The sequence below is a fragment of the Oryctolagus cuniculus genome, chromosome 19 (genome assembly GCF_964237555.1).
Source record: "Oryctolagus cuniculus chromosome 19, mOryCun1.1, whole genome shotgun sequence".
NCBI lineage: Eukaryota > Metazoa > Chordata > Mammalia > Lagomorpha > Leporidae > Oryctolagus > Oryctolagus cuniculus.
This window is the reverse complement of record NC_091450.1, coordinates 66,784,603-66,803,216: the sequence shown is the minus strand read 5'-3', so window position 1 is coordinate 66,803,216 and position 18,614 is coordinate 66,784,603.

The following is an 18,614-nucleotide window of genomic DNA, read 5'->3' as shown; positions in this document are numbered from 1 at the left end:
CTTATTCCCACTCTTATATTTAACAGCAGTCACTTTTCAGTTAAGTTTCAGCACTTAAGAAGAATTGTGTATTGATTACAGTATTCAACTAAAAGTATTAAGTAGAACAAACAAAAAACTACTAAGAGGGATAACATATTAAGCTGCTCATCAACAGTCAGGGTGAGGGCTGATCAAGTCACCGTTTCTCATAGTGTTCATTTCACTTTAACAGGTTTCCTTTTTGGTGCTCAGTTAGTTGTCACCTATCAAGGAGAACGAGTGGTATTTGTCCCTTTGGGATTGGCTTATTTCACTCAACATAATGTTTTCCAAATTCCTAACAGGGATCACTTTTCAGTTAAAATTTAAACACCTAAAATAATTGTGTCTTGATTACAGAGTCCAACCAATGGTACTAGAACAAAAAAAAATACTAAAATGGATAAAGTATTAAAGTATTACATTGTACATCAACCGTCAGGACAAGAGCTGATAAAGTCACTGTTTCTCATAGTGTCCATTTCACTTCAACAAGTTTCCCCTTTGGTGCTCAGTTAGTTGTCGCCGATCAGGGAGAACATATGATATTTGTCCCTTTGGGAATGGCTTAGTTCACTCAGCATGATGCTTTCCAAATTCCTCCATCTTGTTGCAAATGACAGGGTTTCGTTGTTTTTGACTGCTGTATAGTATTCTATAGAGTACATGTCCCATCATTTCTTTATCCAGGCTACTGTTGATGGGCATTTAGGTTGGTTCCAGGTCTTAGCTATTGTGAATTGAACTGCAATAAACATTAATGTGCAGACAGCTTGTTTGTTTGCCAATTTAATATCCTTTGGGTAAATTCCAAGGAGTGGGATGGCTGGGTTGAATGGTAGGGTTATCTTCAGGTTTCTGAGGAATCTCCAGACTGACTTCCATAGTGGCTTCACCAGTTTGCATTCCCACCAACAGTGGGTTAGTGTCCCTTTTTCCCCACATCCTCGCCAGCATCTATTGTTGGTAGATTTCTGTATGTGAGCCATTCTAACCGGGGTGAGGTGAAACCACATTGTGGTTTTGATTTGCATTTCCCTGATTGCTAGTGATCTTGAACATTTTTTTCATGTGCCTGTTGGCCATTTGGATTTCCTCTTTTGAAAAATGTCTATTGAGGTCCTTGGCCCATCTCTTAAGTGGGTTGTTGGTTTTGATCTTGTGGAGTTTCTTGATTTCTTTGTAGATTCTGGTGATCAACCCTTTATCAGTTTCATAGTTTGCAAATATATTTTCCCATTCTGTCGGTTGTCTCTTCACTTTCCAGACTGTTTCTTTTGCAGTACAGAAACTTCTCAATTTGATGCAATCCCAAATGTTAATTTTGGCTTTGACAATGCCATGGCTGAGGAAGAACTTCTAAGATCAATCCCATTCACAATAGCTACAAAAACAATCAAATACCTTGGAATAACTTAACCAAGGATGTTAAAGATCTCTACAATGAAAATTACAAAACCTTAAAGAAAGAAATAGAAGAGGATACCAAGAAATGGAAAAATCTTCCATGCTCATGGATTGGAAGAATCAATATCATCAAAATGTCCATTCTCCCAAAAGCAATTTATAGATTCAATGCAATACCAATCAAGATACCGAAGACCTTCTTCTCAGATCTGGAAAAATTGGTGCTGAAATTTATATGGAGGCACAAGAGACCTCGAATAGCTAAAGCAATCTTGTACAACAAAAACAAAGCCGGAGGCATCACAATACCAGATTTCAGGACATACTACAGGGCAGTTGTAATCAAAACAGCATGGTACTGGTACAGAAACAGATGGATAGACCAATGGAACAGAATTGAAATACCAGAAATCAACCCAAACATCTACAGCCAACTTATATTTGATCAAGGATCTAAAACTAATTCCTGGAGCAAGGACAGTCTATTCAATAAATGGTGCTGGGAAAATTGGATTTCCACGTGCAGAATCATGAAGCAAGACCCCTACCTTACACCTTACACAAAAATCCACTCAACATGGATTAAAGACCCAAATCTATGACCTGACACCATCAAGTTACTAGAGAACATTGGAGAAACCCTTCAAGATATTGGCACAGGCAAAGAATTTCTGGAAAAGACCCGGGAGGCACAGGCAGTCAAAGCCAAAATTAACTATTGGGATTGCATCAAATTGAGAAGTTTCTGTACTGCAAAAGAAACAGTCAGGAGAGTGAAGAGACAACCGTCAGAATGGGAAAAAATATTTGCAAACTATGCAACAGATAAAGGGTTAATAACCAGAATCTACAAAGAGATCAAGAAACTCCACAAAAACAAAACCAACAACCCACTTAAGAGATGGGCCAAGGACCTCAATAGACATTTTTCAAAAGAGGAAATCCAAATGGCCAACAGGCACATGAAAAAATGTTCAAGGTCATTAGCAATCAGGGAAATGCAAATCAAAACCACAATGAGGTTTGACCTCACCCCGGTTAGAATGGCTCACATTCAGAAATCTACCAACAATAGGTGTGCGTGGAAGGGGGGCGGAGCCAAGATGGCGGAATAGTGAGGGCGCGCACCGATAGTCCGGGAAAATTTAGTTTAATAAAAGGGGAGTTACGGTAGCCGCAGAAAAAAGAACCAGGAAAAAATTGCACGGGAATCGTGAATCGGAGGACCTACTGGGAGAACAAGGTCGCCCACCGCGCAGAAGCCAAGTCGCGGGATGGAGCCGCAGAAGCCCCAGTGCTCCAAGGGGAGTGCATGCCACACAGACAACAGCGGGGAGACTTGGGACGCTCCACACATCGGCGCTGGAAGGGGAGGTGAGCTCAATAACCCGAGACATTGGTGGGGAAACGGGGGTCAGAATCTAGAGGGGGGCCGGAAAGTGCAGCAAACTCACTACCGGAAAGAAGGAAAAAAAAAAGCTTTGGGGTTTCTCTTCCCCCTAACCTTGCAAAGGTTACAAGGCTGGAAGGCTAGAATTCCCAAGAGACAAAGAGCAGGCCTGCGCTCTGGATTTACATATCAATGGGGGAGAGCTAAGGAACTGAGTCACTACAATTCAGTAGCCTAGGCAACCCAGTGGGAGTCCAGAGGAGCCAAAGACTGGAAGCTAAATACCATCAATTCTGCACAGCCGTGCCCTGCGGTGTTACTTACCCCCTGAATAAATAAAATAAATAAATAAATAAAAAGAGAGAGATTTACCACGCATAACCTGAGGGTGTCACCTTTGCACACCCTTAACCTGGAAGAACCAGGCAGAGCTCTCAGGCCGCACCCATCTCAAGCCTCCAAGGCTCCTCCAACAGCAGGCAGTCCACTTAACACGGACACAGTATAAATAAAAAAAAAAAAAAAAAGACAAGAAAAAAAAAAAACGCACAGTGACGCAAGAAGAATTAACTATGCCGAGTAACAAACACAGAAATAGAGGGAGCAAGATCAACGATGACACTATGATGCCTCCAAATAAGCAAAACACCCCAAGCCAAGAGTATGAAGATGATGAGATAGAAGAAATGCAAGATACGGATTTCAAAAAATTTATGATAAGAACATTTAGAAGTTTTCAAAAGCAAATCCTTGAACTACAGAAATCCTTAACGGACAAGATTGAAAATCTCTCTCGTGAAAACGAAATTTTAAGGAAGAGTCAAAATGAAACTCAGAAACTAGTAGAACAGGAAAGTGTTATAGTGAAGAGAAATCAAAATGAAATGAAGAGCTCAATAGATCAAATGACAAACACATTAGAAAGCCTTAAAAACAGAATGGGTGAAGCAGAAGAGAGAATATCGGACTTAGAAGATAGAGCACAGGAAAACATACAATCAAACCAAAGAAAAGAAGAGGAAATTAGAAACCTAAAAAATATTGTTGGGAATCTACAGGATACTATCAAAAAAACCAACATTCGAGTTCTAGGAGTTCCTGAAGGCATGGAGAGAGAGAAAGGATTGGAAGGCCTTTTTAGTGAGATACTAGCAGAGAACTTTCCAGGTCTGGAGAAGGACAGAGATATCCTAGTACAGGAAGCTCACAGAACCCCCAATAAACATGACCAAAAGAGATCCTCACCACGACACGTGGTAATTAAACTTACCACAGTGAAACATAAAGAAAAGATCCTAAAATGTGCAAGAGAGAAACGTCAGATTACTCTCAGAGGATCTCCAATCAGACTCACAGCTGACTTCTCATCAGAAACCCTACAAGCTAGGAGGGAATGGCGAGACATAGCACAGGTGCTAAGAGAGAAAAATTGCCAGCCCAGAATATTATATCCTGCCAAGCTCTCATTTGTGAATGAAGGTGAAATAAAGACCTTTCATAGCAAACAGAAATTGAAAGACTTTGTGGCCACTCGTCCGGCCCTGCAAAAGATACTTAAAGATGTGCTACACTCAGAAACACAGAAACACGGCCATCAATATGAAAGAAGGGAAGGGAAGAACACCTACCAGTAAAAGAGCATGGGAAGCTCAAAGCATATACTAGAAAATATTTCCGGGAAAATGGCAGGGCAAAGTCACTACGTATCAATAGTCACATTGAACATTAATGGTCTGAATTCTTCAGTTAAAAGACACCGTTTAGCTGACTGGCTCACAGAACACAACCCAACTATTTGTTGCCTACAAGAAACACATCTCTCTAACAAAGAGGCATGCAGACTGAAAGTGAAAGGTTGGAAAAAGATATTCCATGCCAACAGAAACCAAAAAAAAGCAGGTGTAGCCATATTAATATCAGACAAAATAAACTTTAATACAAAAACTGTTAAGAGAGACAAAGAGGGACACTATATAATGATTAAGGGTTCAATTCAACAGGAAGATGTAACTATTATAAATGTATATGCACCTAATTACAGGGCACCGGTCTATTTAAAAGATATGTTAAGGGACTTAAAGGGAGATTTAGATTCCAATACAATAGTACTGGGGGACTTCAATACTCCACTCTCAGAAATAGACAGATCATCCGGACAGAAGATCAACAAGGAAACAGCAGATTTAAATGACACTATAGCCCAAATGGATCTAACAGATATATACAGAACTTTCAACCCTACATCTACAGACTTCACATTCTTCTCAGCAGCGCATGGAACCTTCTCTAGGATTGACCACATACTAGGCCATAAAGCAAGTCTCAGCAAATTTAAAAGAATTAGAATCATACCATGCAGCTTCTCAGACCACAGCGGGATGAAGCTGGAAATTAGCAACTCAGGAAACCCCAGAAAGTATGCAAACACATGGAGACTGAACAACATGCTCCTGAATGAACACTGGGTCATTCAAGAAATCAAAAGAGAAATCAAAAACTTTCTGGAAGTAAATGAAGACAACAACACAACATATCAAAACTTATGGGATACAGCAAAAGCAGTATTGAGAGGCAAATTTATAGCAATAGGTGCCTATACCAAGAAATTGGAAAGGTACCAAATAAATGAGCTTTCAGCGCACCTCAAGGACCTAGAAAAACTGCAGCAAACCAAACCCAAATCTAGTAGGAGAAGAGAAATAATTAAAACCAGAGAAGAAATTAATAGGATTGAATCCAAAAAAACATTACAAAAAATCAGCCAAGCGAGAAGCTGGTTTTTTGAAAAAATAAACAAAATTGACACCCCATTGGCCCAACTAACTAAAAAAAGAAGAGAAAAGACCCAAATCAATAAAATCAGAGATGAAAAAGGAAACGTAACAACAGACACCACAGAAATAAAAAGAATCATCAGAAATTACTACAAGGACCTGTACGCCAGCAAACAGGAAAACCCATCAGAAATGGATAGATTCCTGGACACATGCAACCTACCTAAATTGAACCATGAAGACATCGAAAACCTAAATAGACCCATAACTGAAACAGAAATTGAAACAGTAATAAAGGCCCTCCCAACAAAGAAAAGCCCAGGACCAGATGGATTCACCGCTGAATTCTACCAGACATTTAAAGAAGAACTAATCCCATTTCTTCTCAAACTATTCAGAACAATCGAAAAAGAGGGAATCCTCCCAAATTCTTTCTATGAAGCCAGCATCACCTTAATCCCTAAGCCAGAGAAAGATGCAGCACTGAAAGAAAATTACAGACCAATATCCCTGATGAACATAGACGCAAAAATCCTCAATAAAATTCTGGCCAATAGAATACAACAACACATCAGGAAAATCATCCACCCAGACCAAGTGGGATTCATCCCTGGTATGCAGGGATGGTTCAACATTCGCAAATCAATCAATGTGATTCACCACATTAACAGACTGCAAAAGAAAAACCATATGATTATCTCAATTGATGCAGAGAAAGCATTTGATAAAATTCAACACCCTTTCATGATGAAAACTCTAAGCAAATTGGGTATAGAAGGAACATTCCTCAATATAATCAAAGCAATTTATAAAAAACCCACAGCCAGCATCCTATTGAATGGGGAAAAGTTGGAAGCATTTCCACTGAAATCTGGCACCAGGCAGGGATGCCCACTCTCACCACTGCTATTTAACATAGTTCTGGAAGTTTTAGCCAGAGCCATCAGACAAGAAAAAGAAATCAAAGGAATACAAATCAAGAAGGAAGAAGTCAAACTATCCCTCTTTGCAGACGATATGATTCTGTACTTAGAGGATCCAAAGAACTCTACTAAGAGACTATTGGAACTCATAGAGGAGTTTGGCAAAGTGGCAGGATATAAAATCAATGCACAAAAATCAACAGCCTTTGTATACGCAAGCAATGCCATGACTGAGAAAGAGCTGCTAAGGTCAATCCCATTCACAATAGCTACAAAAACAATCAAATACCTTGGAATAAACTTAACCAAGGACGTTAAAGATCTCTACGATGAAAATTACAAAACCTTAAAGAAAGAAATAGAAGAGGATACCAAAAAATGGAAAAATCTTCCATGCTCATGGATTGGAAGAATCAACATCATCAAAATGTCCATTCTCCCAAAAGCAATTTATAGATTCAATGCAATCCCAATCAAGATACCAAAGACATTCTTCGCAGATCTAGAAAAAATGATGCTGAAATTCATATGGAGGCACAAGAGACCTCGAATAGCTAAAGCAATCTTGTACAACAAAAACAAAGCCGGAGGCATCACAATACCAGACTTCAGGACATACTACAGGGCAGTTGTAATCAAAACAGCATGGTACTGGTACAGAAACAGATGGATAGACCAATGGAACAGAATTGAAACACCAGAAATCAACCCAAACATCTACAGCCAACTTATATTTGATCAAGGATCTAAAACTAATTCCTGGAGCAAGGACAGTCTATTCAATAAATGGTGCTGGGAAAACTGGATTTCCACGTGCAGAATCATGAAGCAAGACCCCTACCTTACACCTTACACAAAAATCCACTCAACGTGGATTAAAGACCTAAATCTTCGTCCTGACACCATTAAGTTATTAGAGAACATTGGAGAAACCCTTCAAGATATTGGCACAGGCAAAGAATTTCTGGAAAAGACCCGGGAGGCACAGACAGTCAAAGCCAAAATCAACTATTGGGATTTCATCAAATTGAGAAGTAGCTGTACTGCAAAAGAAACAGTCAGGAGAGTGAAGAGACAACCGACAGAATGGGAAAAAATATTTGCAAACTATGCAACAGATAAAGGGTTAATAACCAGAATCTACAAAGAGATCAAGAAACTCCACAAAAACAAAACCAACAACCCACTTAAGAGATGGGCCAAGGACTTCAATAGACATTTTTCAAAAGAGGAAATCCAAATGGCCAACAGGCACATGAAAAAATGTTCAAGGTCACTAGCAATCAGGGAAATGCAAATCAAAACCACAATGAGGTTTCACCTCACCCCGGTTAGAATGGCTCACATACAGAAATCTACCAACAACAGATGCTGGCGAGGATGTGGGGAAAAAGGGACACTAACCCACTGTTGGTGGGAATGCAAACTGGTCAAGCCACTATGGAAATCAGTCTGGAGATTCCTCAGAAACCTGAATATAACCCTACCATTCGACCCAGCCATCCCACTCCTTGGAATTTACCCAAAGGAGTTTAAATTGATAAACAAAAAAGCGGTCTGCACCCTAATGTTTATTGCAGCACAATTCACAATAGCCAAGACCTGGAACCAACCTAAATGCCCATCAACGGTAGACTGGATAAAGAAATTATGGGATATGTATTCTTTAGAGTACTATACCGCAGTAAGAAACAACGAAATCCAGTCATTTGCAACAAAATGGAGGAATCTGGAACACATCATGCTGAGTGAAGTAAGCCAGTCCCAAAGGGACAAATACCATATGTTCTCCCTGATCGGTGACAACTGACTCAACACCAAAAAGGAAACCTCCTGAAGTGAAATGGACACTATGAGAAATGGTGACTTGATCAGCATAGCTCTGACTGCTAATGGACAACTTAATACATTATCCCTCATAGTATTTTTTTTTGTCTGTTCTGCTTAATATGACTGGTTTAATTCTGTAATTATCACACAGTTATTCTTAAGTGTTGAAAATTAACCGAAATGTGATCCCTGTTAAACATAAGAGTGGGAATAAGAGAGGGAAGAGATGTATAATTTGGGACATGCTCGGGCTGACTTGCCCCAATTGGTAGAGTTGGAAACATACCAGGGGATTCCAATTCAATCCCATCAAGGTGGCATGTGCCAATGCCATCTCACTACTCCAAGTGATCAATTTCAGTTCACAATTGATCATAATGAAAGGACTAAGACTCAAAGGGAGCACAAAAACAAGTCTAGTATCTGCTAACACCAACCGATAGAATAAATAAAGGGGAGAGTGATCCAACATGGGAAGTGAGATACTCAGCAGACTCATAGAATGGCGGATGTCCTAAATAGCACTCTGGCCTCAGAATCAGCCCTAAAGGCACTCGGATCTGGCTGAAAAGCCCATGAGAGTATTTCAGGCATGGAAAGCCAAGACACTCTGGCAAAAAGATCTCTGTGAGTGAGATCCCAGTGGAAAGAACAGGTCTTCAAAGAGGGAGGTGCCTTTCTCTGAAGGGAGGAGAGAACCTCCACTTTGACTAGGACCGTGTCTAAACAAGATAAGAGTCGGAGAACTCAAGGGGCTTCCATAGCCTTGGAAACTCATAACTGGTGCATAGGGAGATTACTGATGCCATAAACAGGAGTGTCAATTGGTAAAGTCAACAACAGGAGTCACTGTGCACTTACTCCTCATGTAGGATCTCGGTCCTTAACGTGCTGTACACTGAGGCTTAATGCTATAACGAGTACCCAAACAGTATATTTCACTTTGTGTTTCTATGGGGGTGCAAACGACTGAAATCTTTACTTAATGCATACTAAACTGATCTTCTGTAAAAAAAAAAAAAAAAAAAAAAAAGAAAGAAATTTTCAATTCCCAACTTGACTCTCACTGGGATTAAACATGACAATAGGTCTGATCTGATTTCATCATCATTTTAAAAAAATCATCTATTATTTTTCACTTTATGTTTCTGTGTGGGAGCAAACTGTTGAAATACTTACTTAAGGTATACTAAGCTGATCTTCTGTATATTAAGATAATCGAAAATGAATCTTGATGTGAATGGAAGGGGAGAGGGAGTGGGAAAGGGGAGGGTTGTTGGTGGGAGGGACGGTATGGGGGGGGAAGCCATTGTAACCCATGAGTCGTACTTTGGAAATTTATATTCATTAAATAAAAGATAAAAAAAAAAAAAAAAAAAAAAAAAAGAAATCCTAAAAAAAAAAAAAAAAAAAAAAAAAAGAAATCTACCAACAATAGATGCTGGCGAGGATGTGGGGAAAAAGGGACACTAACCCACTGTTGGTGGGAATGCAAACTGGTCAAGCCACTATGGAAGTCAGTCTGGAGATTCCTCAGAAACCTGAAGATAACCCTACCGTTCCACCCAGCCATCCCACTCCTTGGAATTTACCCAAAGGAATTTAAATTGGCAAACAAAAAAGCGGTCTGCACCCTAATGTTTATTGCAGCTCAATTCACAATAGCTAAGACCTGGAACCAACCTAAATGCCCATCAACGGTAGACTGGATAAAGAAATTATGGGATATGTACTCTTTAGAATACTATACCGCAGTAAGAAACAACGAAATCCAGTCATTTGCAACAAAATGGAGGAATCTGGAACACATCATGCTGAGTGAAGTAAGCCAGTCCCAAAGGGACAAATACCATATGTTCTCCCTGATCGGTGACAACTGACTGAACACCAAAAAGGAAACCTTTTGAAGTGGAATGGACACTATGGGAAACGGTGACTTGATCAGCATAGCCCTGACTGTTAAAGAACAACTTAATACATTATCCCTCTTAGTAGTTTTTTTGTCTGTTCTACTTAATATGACTGGTTTAATTCTGTAATTAATACACAGTTATTCTTAAGTGTTGAAATTTAACTGAAATGTGATCCCTGTTAAACATAAGAGTAGGAATAAGAGAGGGAAGAGATATATAATTTGGGACATGCTCAAGCTGACTTGCCCCAAATGGTAGAGTTAGAAACATACCAGGGGATTCCAATTTAATCCCATCAAGGTGGCATGTACCAATGCCATCTCACTATTCCAAGTGATCAATTTCAGTTCACAATTGATCATAATGAAAGGACTAAGAGTCAAAGGGAGCACATAAGCAAGTCTAGTACCTGCTAACACTAACCGATAGAATAAATAAAGGGGAGAGTGATCCAACATGGGAAGTGAGATACTCAGCAGACTCATAGAATGGCAGATGCCCTAAATAGCACTCTGGCCTCAGAATCAGCCCTAAAGGCATTCAGATCTGGCTGAAAAGCCCATGAGAGTATTTCAGGCATGGAAAGCCAAGACACTCTGGCAAAAGATCTCTGTGAGTGAGATCTCAGTGGAAAGAAAAGGTCTTCAAAGAAGGAGGTACCTTTCTCTGAAGGGAGGAGAGAACCTCCACTTTGACTATGACCTTGTCTAAACAAGATAAGAGTCGGAGAACTCAAGGGGCTTCCATAGCCTTGGAAACTCATGACTGGAGCATAGGGAGATTACTGATGCCATAGACAGGAGTGTCAATTGGTAAAGTCAACAACAGGAGTCACTGTGCACTTACTCCTCATGTAGGATCTCTGTCCTTAATGTGCTGTGCATTGAGATTTAATGCTATAACGAGTACTCAAATAATATATTTCACTCTGTGTTTCTATGGGGGTGCAAACTGTTGAAATCTTTACTTAATGCATACTAAACTGATCCTCTGTAAAAAAAAAAAAAAGAAAAGAAAAGAAAAGAAAAGAAACTATCAACTCCCAACTTGACTCTCACTGGGATTAAACATGACAATAGGTCTGATCTGATTTCATCATCATTAAAAAAAAATCATCTATTATTTTTCACTTTATGTTTCTATGTGGGAGCAAACTGTTGAAATCCTTACTTAATGTATACTAAGCTGATCTTCTGTATATTAAGATAATCAAAAATGAATCTTGATGTGAATGGAAGGGGAGAGGGAGTAGGAAAGGGGAGGGTTGTGGGTGGGAGGGACGGTATGGGGGGGAAGCCATAGTAATCCATTATTCGTACTTTGGAAACGTATATTCATTAAATAAAAGTTAAAAAAAAATAAAAAAAAACACTTTTCCTTTGTAATTCATTTCTGTTGTACAGTCTTTCTAAAGGCATTATATTGATGATATTCTTCATTTTCACTATCCTATATTGCTGTATAGTTCATCTTAGATCTTAAGAAGGATGTCACGATGATTAGGTCTCTGTCTTCTCACATAATATCTTGAGCCTATAAATTTATCTGTGCACTGATTTATATGACATCTCCTCTATTTCTTTCTGTGTTTTCCAATCCTCCATCACTCTGCCAACTATTTGCCTTTTGATATCTGAAGCCCTATATGCCTTCCAGGTATGCCAGACTTTATGTATCTCTGATCTTGCTCCTGAAACCATATATTATCAGCAATTTTACCATTTTATTTGGCTGGGTCTGATGTTCATCCTTATAATCTTGCATTTAAAAATCTTTGACATCCAAGCCTGCTCTTAGTAGCCTATCCTTGTGCCTGCAGCAAGGGCTGGCTTCAGAGTCTCCATCCCTTTTATTTACACCACATCTTTCCTCAAGTGGCTCCTACTGTGCTTCTATCTTATGCCAATCCTCATGAGTCTCCAGATCCTCTACATGTAGCCATTATCTTCCCCTCACATGCCGACCTCTCTGATTCATACAGCCCATGTCAGGATACCTGTGTCTCCATTCCTTTATACACATTGACTTCACTCCTAATTCCTGGTTAGTGCTGCATTCCTCTAAAGAAGGCTAAAATTCCCAATTGGTTTGCAATATTTGTCTCACTGTTGCAAATATATTGAGAATTACTGCCTGGCCTGAAAGTTGGTTGGTGGACAATCAGTTGAGAAATCACACAGATTTTCGCTATCAGTACAGCTGCAGTGTCCTTTCAGATTTTTCAAAACAAAATGGTAATGTTACACACAAATGGCATAACCATGAACAATGCCTGCCCTGCAACAAGGAAACAGAAACCACTTATTATTTTGAATATAAGTATATATTTGACCCTCAGGTCAAACCAAATCTCCTGGCTCTGATGTCTAATAGCCCCTGAAATTAGGCTCTCACTATCAAACTGCCCTGGAAAATCCCCAAGCACAAGCATCCAAGAAGCGTTCACAGCAGCAGCTTCCTGCCACACTACTGAGTGTACCACCATGTGATGTTCTCCCTGACTTCCCTTTATTCATTATCCACCGGCTGGTACCCAATCTGTCCATCCACAACAAAAGCAGAATACTCTCTATTTGATGCTGTCCTGAAGGGGCTCCTAAGTTGATGGATTTCAGGGAAATCTCATGGGTTCCTCTGGACCTTCCTTGACATTGATGAGGCTCATCCACCCATATAGTCACCAGATAGTCACCAGTGATAGGCCCACTGGCATAGTGGGTCTGAAACCCCACAGGCACTCCTCTGGATGACAGTCTCCTTTTACTGGCTCATGACATAGATAATTGTGGCCTGATTGGAGACTGAATTATAGGGCATGCTCTCTTCAATTCATTTTTGCAGTGCATCAGCCCTGCTGGGTCACTGACAGACTTAGGATAATTTCATGGTCAACATTATTAATGCAGGACCCATGTTTTCTCATGAAATCTGGCATTGTTCCTCCCCACCTCTCATTTACCACTTCTGATCCTTGGCATGCATTGAATTTGTGATAGTCTAATATCAATCTCCAGTATCTGTCTGATTTTAACTATCTAAACTGTTGAATTAAATCTGGATATGTTGGTGTTCACAATCTCTGATTCTTGCCTTATTTATTTTTAAGGAAAGAACTTAAACAGATAATGTTCTTTAAAACATAAATCCAGTATCAGTATACCAACTTTCAAAATTGATAATTTAATATTATCTAATATCCATTGTTTCTGAAATGTAACATAGATGCTGACTTAGGTATAGTTGGAAGGATGGTTAGAGGGTATCATTTGTATCTGCACTTACATTGTAGGTCATGGAACCAATGTTCTGTCCTTCCCATTACCAAGTATTTTCCCTCCATTTTGCAATTTGAGAGCAGAGAGGTTAACCATGTTGGGCTAGGGGAAACAATAGACTCTTTGAAAACTTACCTTGGACTAGAGCACTGTTTTCTACCATAGTCGCTATTATTTTGGAATCTTAACATTCAAGTTGCTATCTGAGTTCCCAGTGTTTATGACATTCCCTACCATGAGGAATGACCCACAGAAAAGATCCACCTCTGTGGTTCTCAGCAGTAACAGTGCCCTTCGCATCAACACCAATTTTATTGCTTTTGTAAATGGAATGTCTTTGGGCCTCTTGTAGAACATAGTCATTTTATAACTTTTTTCAGCTGTATCAGTTTAGTAACTGTAGCATAATTCCTGTGAGATTTTGATTGTTTATTTCTCTATCACAGAAATTTAGCTATTTCTACCTCCCTTAGCATGGACTGTTTTTGGTTTAAGTTTTCAAATGTCATCCTAGTATTACCATCATCCTTTGGCATCTTTGACAATGGGTTAAAACCTTTGTTGTTGATGAGTGTTCTCACATTGAGAAACCCTCCCTTTTCTAAATTTTCCCTCCACCCTCAGGACTCAGTCTCATGCACACTCTGCCACTCCTGATAATACATATTGGCTAGGCCTTGCAACTGTTTCTTTTTGGACACAGCAATTTTTCTCACTTAAAAGATTATACTTCTGTAGCTAGGGCCATTAGCATGAAAAGGTTATTTAGCCTTGAAAGCTACTGTTAGGAAGAGTAGATGCAGTGAAATCCCAAAGTGAAATCTATTTCTGGGTGGCAAACTCCTCGTTCTCTAAGGCATATGTGATACGATAATATTATATTGACATAAGTTGATGAAGTCAGAGTGGCCACAATTTGAGTGATTTTAGAAAGTCCATTGTCTGGGGACTAGTTTGGCAAGAGAGTATAGATAAATCTACTAGCCAAAGATCATTTTTCTCAAGAGAACGGGACATAGCAGATTATACTATCATCAAAATTATGTAAGTATATTATAAGGCTTCATTGGAGTACTATCATAATTTAGACTTTTTGTATAGCCTTTCTTGTTTTACCCCCATAACCACCTGTTTGGTTAATATTATCAGCATTAAAATGATAGTTATGTTAAAATGCTTTATAGCCACAGTTATTAATTCTAGATTAATCAGAGATGGAAACTAATTTTCATGGGTGTAAATTATCATAATTGTAGCTAGTTGAATCACTTGGAAGCTTTCTGCACTTTTAGAACAAATTTTTAAAACCAAAAATTAAGTTTAATATACAGTGTTGTCTTTATTGCATATAGCAATGTGTATCAAGTGTTTTATGTCCTAGAATCAGGATGATCCTAAAAATGTGTGCTCTCTCTCTCTCTCTCTCTCTCTATATATATATATATATATATATAAATTATAGCTGAAAGTGCTTAACATATACCTTAAACTATAAGTCAGTATTCATTGGTGTAGATGTCTATCTGAATTTCAAGATTCTGGGTTATGCTATATAATTCTAGCAATTCATCTCATTCAGAAGAGAACAAGTCCTAGGCTGCTTACATACTCTGCTGGACTTGTGCTAACAGTGTTAAACTTCCTAAGAAACCTCCACTCCAAACTTATTACTTTTTCCCCCAAATACACTATTTTTAATTGATAGCTGGTGGCAAAGTGCTTCTGCTTAAAACAGAAATCATCTTAAATGATAAAACAAGCTGTAATTAACATGTTCCAATCATAAACATCACTAGAATGGAGAACTCAATGCTCTGTTAAAGAGTAATGAAGCATCAAGCTATGGATGTATCTCAGTGGATCCCTGGTGGTGGAACATGTTGTGGACAATAAGAGCATTGACAGCTTTGCAAGTCTTCAATTAATGACAAAAAGTGTATAATAATTCAACTCAATAGACAATATAGCCAGTTTGAAAACTTCTAGTCAAAGTGGAAAAAAATTCCTCTTACATTAGTAAGCACCAAATCACAAGGGTACTTATATCATGCAGGATGCATTTATGAGTAGTAAGCCACTTTTATAATTTAAATCTTACTTTACTAGAAATTATGAACTTTGCATTTGGTTAAACTTAGTTTTTTTTAAAAAAAAGATTTATTCATTTATATGGAAGTCAGAGTTACACAGAGAGAGAAGCAGAGGCAGAGGCGGGGTGTCTTCCATCTGCTGGTTCACTTCCCAATTGGCTGCAACAGCTGGAGCTGTGCTTATCGAAGGCCAGGAGCCAGGAGCTTCTTCCAGGTCTCTCACATAGATACAGGGGCCCAAGAATTTGGGCTATCCTCTACTGATTTTCCAGGCTATAGCTGTAAACTGGATTGTAAGTGGAGCAGCTAGGACTCAAACTGGTGCCCATATGGGATGCCAGCACTGCAGGCAACAGCTTTACCTGCCACACCACAGTGCCACCCCATGCTTAAACTTATAATGAACAATTTAGAGATGAAATATAAAACATATAAAGAATGGGGGCTGACATTTTGGTGTAGCGGGTAAAGACATCTGTATTGCTGACATTTCATATGGGTGCCCCATTTGGGTCCCAGTTATTCCACTTCTGATTTGTCCCCCTGCTAATGTGCCTGGGAAAGTTGCAGAGCATTGCCCAAGTGCTTGGGTCGCTGCACCCACATGGGATACCTGGAAGCATCTCTTGGCTTTTGACCAGAAACAGCATCATTTTACCTAGCAGTAGCGCTCAAACAGAATGAAGTACAAGCTATGTATGGATTTCAACATTTTTGCACCAAAATAAGTCCATCTAGTTTTTTTCTATGAACTTTTTGAAGCCTCAGGGTAGTATAGGACCATATGGACCAAAAATGGCTTTTCCTTTGCTTACATTCATTATTTTAAAGAAAGTTCTAGGGATGGTGCTGTGGTGTAGTGGTTAATGCCAATGCCTGCAGTGCTGGTATACATTATGAGTGCCCATTTGAGACCCAGGTGCTCTACTTCTGACCCAGCTCTTTCTATGGCCTGGGAAAGCAGTAGAAGATGGCCCAAGTGCTTGCAAACATGTACCCATGTGGGAGATCTGCCCAGCTTGAGCTGTTGTGGCCATTTGGGGAGTGAACCAATGGATGGAAGTTCTCTTCCTCTGCCTCTGCCTCTTTGAAACTCTGCCTTTCAAATAAACAAACCTTTTTAAAAAAGAAAGTTCTGTAGCTGAATAGTGTAGAAAATTCTAGCACCCCCTCTCTGTCATTCCAATTGGCTCAGGGATAGAAATTCCTTGCATGACACAAAGATCTTGGTGCAGGTTGCCAAATGTGACATTTGGAGTTCTAATCATCTCTAGTGCTGGGTGGCAATTCTGTCCTTATTCCCTTAGTTGAACTTCAGGAGGGCCAATGCATTCTGTGACTAAGATGGTTTAAAATTCTGTCTCTTGTCATAATGTCCCAGGCTTCCAGCAGAAGTTCTCCCTTGACAGTAAAGAGATTGTGGCTATGTTCTTCCTGGTGCCAGCAGATGATAAGTTTGGGAAACAATAAAACAATGTGCGCTCATGTTTTATCAAAAAAGAAAAGAATTTCATTACTTGAGCTCCTATTTGGAAGTGGAAATTATCCTAATTTAGTGCTGCTTTTCTCATATAGGATTCCTGGAACATGAAAGAGAGACAGACTATCAAACAATAGTGTATATGAGCTGGGAGAAACTACGGCAATTAACTAACCTCTTCATTTTTTACATGGGAACATGGGACAAGGACTAGAAAATTTTCTTCTGTTCCAAGTGTAGGACTCTGCTTGTGGGTTTCTCATTCCCAGGGCATACTGTTTTCTTATTCCACCAGAATGGAAGCCGTTTGCTGAGGGGACAGATATTAATTGCCTCCAAATCGAGTGTGAGTGTGGTTTTCAGGTTAATTCAATCAGAATTCCACAGCCAGTCAGCTGGGAGGGGTGGATGAATCCAGGAACAGCCAGTTTCCTTGTGACTAAATCAAACCCAATATCACTAAGGACTCATGGACTTCTAGGGCATTTTTCATATTTTTCTTATTGATCATGATTTGTTATGAATTTTCTGATAAGCTTTGAATTTGAGACTGGAATATGTAGTTCAGGGCACGGGAGAAATGGCCATTTTCAATCAGAACACAACTGTTGGCTTGCTCCAATTCTGGCTTTCTGTCATGGTTTTGGGTGCCTCAGCCGATTTTTGGTTTCTTGAGTGGAAATTGCCTAAATTTTTTCTGGGTCTGAGTTTGTTTTGCCTTCTTCCTTCCCAAATTTTGTGTTCTGATGCAATACAAACAAGAGTTTAGACAGAGTATCCATTTTGAAATAAAAACACAACAAATTGGCATTTCATGATTAGAAATCTACAAGCAGCATGACTTAGAGGAGTTTTTGTGTTGTGGAAAATGAAATGGAACCCTGTTGCTGAGGGGACAGATAGTAATTCCCACAAAATCGAGTTTGAATTAAGTTTTCATGTTATTTGATCAGAATTCCACAGCCAGTCAGCTGGCAGTGGTGATTGATCCAGAAGCAGTCGGTTTCCTTGTGACTAAATCAAACCCAATATCACTAAGGACTCTTGGATTTCCTTGTTTTTTGTTTTTTGTTTTTTTTTTTCAAATTTTTCTTCTTTCTCATTGTTTGCAATGAACTTTCTCATGTGAGCTTTGGTTTGGAGGCCGGAACATGGATTTCAAGGTAAGGAGGTATGGTCTTTTTCAATCAGGGCACAGCTGTTGGCTTCCTCCAATTCTGGCTTTCTGTCATTGTTTTATGGATTTTCTTTTAGGTGCTCTGTTAGTTATCACTAACTATTATGGTATTAGTATATTGGGACTGTCTTATTTCACTCAGTATGTTTTTCCAGATTCATTCATTTTGTTGCAAATGAATGGATTTCATTGTTTTTATCCATTGTGTAGTATACAATAGATTATATATCCCATAATTTCCTTATCCAGTCTTTAGTTGAAGGGCATTTAGGTCAATTCCATGTCTTAGCTATTGTGAATGCAGCTTTCATAAACATCGAGGTACAGATAACAT